Genomic DNA, 5,974 nt, shown 5'->3' with positions numbered 1-5,974 from the left:
GAGTCTGTCCCCTCCTTTCTTACAGCCCCCCTTTAGATACTAAAAGGCTGCTATTAGGATTAAACTTGCTTTTTCCTCCCAGGTCTTGCTGGTGGAACAGACGTGATCTCACGTGAGTGTAATCTTGCCAGCAAACAAGGTATTGCTATTCTCATTCCTGTTATGCTTTTTGCCTGTTATCTTGGCATTGTACAAACTTGTAACTCAGAGTTCCCTGAAGAGTTAAAGCAAGCATGACAAATGAAGGCTTGGGAGCGAGGATGCAGCATGCTCGAGTGAGGTTTTTGTATGTGGGGGCATGTGTGTAAGTTCAGTGAAAACAATGAACAATTGGGAGTAATACTACGTTTTCATTTATCTGTCATCTTTCTCAAAACATACATATAAAATAATAAACTCCTAGCAGTCTCGGCTGAAATGGTTGGCCTTAGAAGAAGTTATTAATTCTTAATCACTTGCATCATGTAATGTGCCTTGCGACCGCTTGTTCTGTTTGAGGGAGATGAGAGAGCAGGCAGCGTGAGAGCTTGTCCCCAGCAGCGGGTACCGAGAGCTGCTGTGCCAGGCTGAATTTGGGAGGATAAAGCTTCACAGCAGAGTTAAAAGGGAAATACTGATAGGGAAGCACTGATAAACTGAGCTATTCCAGGCGCAATAGAGCGTACCCGTGGGATTGTGTCCTGGCTCTGAGGTTGCTCTGCGGTGGGAAAGTGCAAGTGAGCTCCTTCTCTGGTCCCGTTTGACTGATTTGGACAATGAGGTGTGGCGGTGGCTTGCAGAAAGTACAGAGGTGAGCAGAAGAGGGAAGAAGCAGAGATGGAGTCAGGGTCTGTTGGTGGCTGGGATGGGCAACACCACCTGAGTGAGGACCTGAAGGCAGCTGTGTATGGGGGCTGCTGTGGGGAGGTGGCTCCGGGGCTGGTGGGCAGCACCGCTCGTGTTTTCTTCACCCACACACGGGGATCCGCGGGCGCTTGTGGAGATGCAGGAGGAGGTGGAGGAGCAGAGGAAGGTAAGGGGAGTGGGGGTGGAGAAGTTTTCCAGTTTGGAATATCATTTTAAAGTTTACAAAAAGAAAACTAAAATTCCCCTGTTGGGAAACCCCTTGGAGGATATCGGAAAATGAGGCCAAGCAGAGTTTCTTTGGATCCTGTGGAATTTAACACAGATTTGTCATCTAGCTGTCAAACCCACTGGAAATGTCTCACTCTCTATTAATAGTTTCATAGATTTTAGAGATTTTCTAGCTCAAAGGACCATTCTGTTCATCTCTTCTGACTTCTTGCATAAAGTGGGCTGCTCCTGTATCAAGCTCATCCATCCCAGCCAAACACAAGCGTATCTTTCGGAAGGATCTCCACTGAGATTTAAACACTTCCAGGCGCAGCAAATCCAATTCTTGCAGAGGCTAATTGCTCTCACAATTAACCATGTCTTTCTGAACACATCCAGCCTTCCAGCTGCGGCCTTTGATCCTGCAGGCAGGGATTCAGCTGGGTTAAATAGCCCTTAATCGCAAGGTTCCCTGTCTGGGGACTTGTTCACTTCACAGAATCACAGAGTGGTTGGGTTGGGAGGGACCTTAAAGCCCATCCAGTCCTGACCCCTGCCACGGGCTGGCTGCCCGGGGCCCCATCCAACCTGGCCTTGAGCACCTCCTGGGGTGGGGCACCCACAGCTCTCTGGGCAGCCTGTGCACCTCTAGTTCCCCTCTCAGCAGCATATGGCCGTATGTGCACCAGTGCATGTAGTTGTGTGTAGCAGATATGTGGTTATGTGCATGGAAATGTGCACTCTGTGGTGTGAATGAGCCCACCTGCTCCACAGGTAGGTGCACATCAATTCCACCCCCATTTCTTGGTGACCTGAGGTCTCTGCCCTTCTCTCTCAGTCTGCAGCTGGGGAGGTATGGGAGCTGCAGCAGGAGGTGGCGCAGTGCTGAGCTCTCCTCCCCACTGTTTTCCAGAGCACAAGCTCCAGAGACTTGTGCCAGACCTCATAATTAAAAGCCCGTAAAACCTTCCCCTTGCTGCCGTGGCTTCTCCACGTGGCATACTGCGGCTGCGTCCCAGAAAGCTGATTTAGAAGTGTTATTGGGGCTGGGACGTTTTTATGAGGTGCTGCTTTCACACTCCATCTCTTGAGAAGCCCAGGCTGCCTTAATTAAAGACCCGGAGGGGCACAGCCCCTGGACAGGCGAGGGGTGCCTCTGCAGCGCTGTCACCTGGCTCCCAAAGGGGCATGACCACTGCCCCAGGACCTTGGCTTCCCCCTCTGCCCCAAGCAGCCCAAGGACAGGTCACTGCCTGTAAGTGGAGAAGGACGCATCTGTAGTGCAGGATTAGTTTTCAGGGCTCATCTTCTCAAAGCACCTGGAGCATCGCGCTGCTCGTGCCTGGGGATAATCCATCATGAGACGAATCTCCTTCCTGCGCTGGGCTGTACGTTAACAGTGATTGTCCTTGAAGCCTGGGTCGTTTGGATGCGTGACTCCCGCAGAAGTGAGACCCAACGGGAAATGAATGTAGCTATGGGCTGGCGTGGAACTGCTCAGCCTCTTGGTTTAATGTAGCAGCTATATTTTCTCCAAATTAAAATGTATTTCAATATCAGCCGTACCTCTCTTTGTCTCTTCTGCCAGCTGAATGCTCTGGTGCATAAAAATCTGCACATGGGCTGTACTTAATAAATGCTAACGATCATGTGCTAATTCTGTTAAATTTCTTGAGATTAACAGCTAAGATAGACATGTTCAGTGCATAGATGATGACAGAAATTCGTATTTTTCAAAAAAAGAAACAAATCTAATCCATCTTTTCTGATGGAGAACTTCATGAATTGCACCATCTCAAAATGCTCTTTAGTCATTAAATCTAATTACTGGAGCTGGTTACATCCAAATTTACTTTTGCAACTGCAAGAGCAAGAAATCGAGATATTCCAATAACTACGTGGATGTGCCAATGTTGTTAGCTTTTCTTCTCCCCACAGAAACAGTGTGAGCTGGAAGGACGGACCCGAGCAGCACTGCATGCAGGAGGTGCCCTGCTTGCTAATTGCTGAGCAGGTATGAGCCGCCAGGCTTGGCTTCAGTAACGAAGCATCTTCTTTTAGTTTATTAAGAGTGGGTTAGAGGTGATGTGATAATGGTCCAGAAGTACCTACGTCCAGAGAGGGCTTCTGGGAGGCTCTTTAATCTCTCAGACAAGAGCACGGTGAGACTGGAGAGTTAGCCAGAAGAAAGGTTAAAGGTATGCATGCAACGTGAGTTTAATTATCCAGAGGAGCAGCTCTCTGAGGGTGACGTCTGCTGTTTTCAACTTATTTTGGAGAAGTGGTGCAGCTCAAGTAGCTGTGGCATTGCTGTTGGTGGGCACAGTGAGCACCTCGGAGCCCATCTCAGTTCCCAAGCCTCCCTTGGGACAGTGTGTTGTATATCTGTCCCAAGGTTTTGCACAGTTGTTTTATTTTCAGCTTCCTGCTTGGTGCGTGGTTTGTAAAGGTTCCTGGGAATTTATGGTAGCCTGGGAAGAGCTGGTGAGTCAGGAGGCAGCCAGTCATTAATTCCCAGTAATGCCTTGGACTGAGTTCATTACTGTTATCAGAAGATGAAATGATGTGGAAAGTAGATTTATTTATTTTTCCGAGGCTGATGCAGTTTGCTGTTGGAAGGCACTGCTCTGGGGAAAAGCAGTGCCAGGGTATTGGCAAGCGAGGAGCCCGAATCCTCTTGCAGCAGTTTGTTTGGTGCAGAACTGTTTTGCTGTGTTGAAACAAGAGGTTGTATCAAGGTCACCCCACCAAGATTCAGCTTTGCAGCCTCTATGAAAGCGGAGCTCAGTGTCCTCATAGATCTTTTTTACTTCCCTCTACATGTAACAGGCAGGTCTAGCAAGTTCCTGCAGAAGAAATAAAAGGTTTGCAGAATGGGACTGCTATGTGTCCAGCTCTAAAGGACTGCTCTGCATCACAAACTGCTCTGTGCGCTGTCACACTGGGCTCAGGAAGTCGATCTTGGCTTTAACTTTGTTCCTTTCCTGCAACTTAATGCAGGCAGTGCGTCCTGGTTGCCCTCCCAGTCCCTGCTGGTGCCATGGAGAGGGAATTGGGATGCACTGAGCCCCTGGAGAGCAGCGGGGCCGGCCCAAATGTTGACGGGGATGGGGATTAATGCAAACCCTGCCAGCGCTGGAGGAGGGACGGGAGCACTGATCCAGGCTGGAGGCTGGGCAAACAGAGACACTGATCACCGGAGAGTTCTACAGGGATAATACAGAACATCATAATAAATGGCCATGAATATTTCATGGCAGGGGTAGCACTGATATGATGTATCGTAGAGGAGCAATGGGGTTTTTTCAGCATTCAGATGCAAATGGAGAATGTGCTCTATTTTTTGAAGGTTTGTCCCCAGACATGCTATGTTTTCTGAAAATCAGATTGACTGGGAGAGTCTGATATGAGAAACAACTTCAGGGCTCTGGTTAGTTAAAAATAAGATAAAAATAGCGCTAGCAGCATCAGAAGCTTGTTGGTGCTAGAGATTAAAAACCCACGTAGATCAGGTAGCCCATCTCCCTTGATCAAGAGACACCAGGTGGGAGTCACCAAAGGGAAATCAGCCACATCACTGTCCTTGAAGCTGCAAACTGGAGCTGAATTCTCCTTCCTCCTAGTGGCAGCCTCTCCACACTGGGACTCTGACATGGGATGATTGTGGCACGGTGCTGGCACCTGTGAGAGGATGTGGAAGTTGGGGTCCAGGTCCTCCTTCACCACTGACTGGTTGCTGGTACATGTTGGAGCTTGCTTGGGATTGGCCTGGGCAGGTGGCAAAGGAACCTCCCTTCTGGAGGGGGGCAGTTGAACTTTGGAGTTGAAACTTGCATATTGGGTTTGCTTTGGTGGAACAAATGCATCTGCAGGGATGCTCACTCCAGCTTCTCCTTGCCATGCTGATGGCACACACAGGGGTGCTCTGCCTGGGGGTGGTCACCATGCGCTGGGGAGAGCCCGCAGGAACCAGCCCCACATTCCATACTGCAGCCAGAGGAGGCTTATTTCTTGGTGTTGGCTTCCTGCTCTCTGCTGGCATATGTTTCTGCGTGAGCACAAGCGTGTTTCAGGGCAAGTGCTTGCTAATATATAATCCCTTGGTAGCCTAATGCCTGTGAGCCATCCCACTCAGGAGTGCACATGCATAGATGAGCACAGGCAAGTGCTCGCAGCTGCCAAGGCTGAGGCTTTGTCCCCATCCAACAGCAAAGGGGAGGGCTGACAGCCCCATTTCTTTTCTTTTACTGATGTATATCATATAGCATTGACCCACTCTACAAACGTCTTCTGTGTGGTTGTCCTGGTGGAAGCCCTGTCTGCCTTGCTTGTAATTAATGCCCTCAGGTCCCCAGACTCAAGCAAAAAACAATGAGCACTGTATATTCACAAGCTTTCTTGTTGAAAAACCAGTTTCTAACACCTTGTCTACTACCTCTCTCCCTCCAACGTTTTTTTTTTGTCACAGGTGGCAAAGCTGTGGCTTAAGATGAGAGATGGGGCAAGAGGAAGGACATCTTTGTGGCTGTGCAGAGGAGCATGTGTGAAGGGGGTGAGCTGCACACTGTCTCCTGCAGCCCCTCCATCCTTCTGGGTACGCTATTACAAATACCCCAGTACTGTTTCTCCTATTTGTTTGCAAATTACCAGTGAACCTACAGTGATTCCCTTGAGTTTCTCACGCGGCTCCTGTAAAGAAGGCCTTCTCCTCCCCATTTTCATTTCACTCCTGGTCAGGACACAGCACCCCAGGCATCAACATGCCAGTGAGCAAACAGGTTGCAGCCGTCAGCAGGGCGAATTGGCAGGGCAAACCTCAGCTGATGTGTTCATCCAGATGGCATCTCAGCATAGCGGGGCCCAGCAAACTCCAACTACTGTTCTAGAGATTAAAAAATAAATAAATAAAGGGGGGGGGGGG

General features: G+C 49.3%; 1 long non-coding RNA gene across 1 annotated transcript in view; it reads left to right on the top strand.

The window, feature by feature from the left end:
- LOC110403387 overlaps positions 684–5,974 on the top strand; it is a 6,177-nt gene continuing 886 nt past the window's right edge. The window contains exons 1-3 of the long non-coding RNA XR_002441637.1: positions 684–790; positions 2,992–3,067; positions 5,522–5,647. This is a non-coding gene — a long non-coding RNA (uncharacterized LOC110403387). The remainder of the gene's footprint in view (positions 791–2,991; positions 3,068–5,521; positions 5,648–5,974) is intronic.

This window comes from Numida meleagris, chromosome 8 (genome assembly GCF_002078875.1).
Source record: "Numida meleagris isolate 19003 breed g44 Domestic line chromosome 8, NumMel1.0, whole genome shotgun sequence".
NCBI classification, from domain to species: Eukaryota; Metazoa; Chordata; class Aves; order Galliformes; family Numididae; genus Numida; species Numida meleagris.
This window is presented reverse-complemented; position numbering and strand designations above follow the sequence as displayed.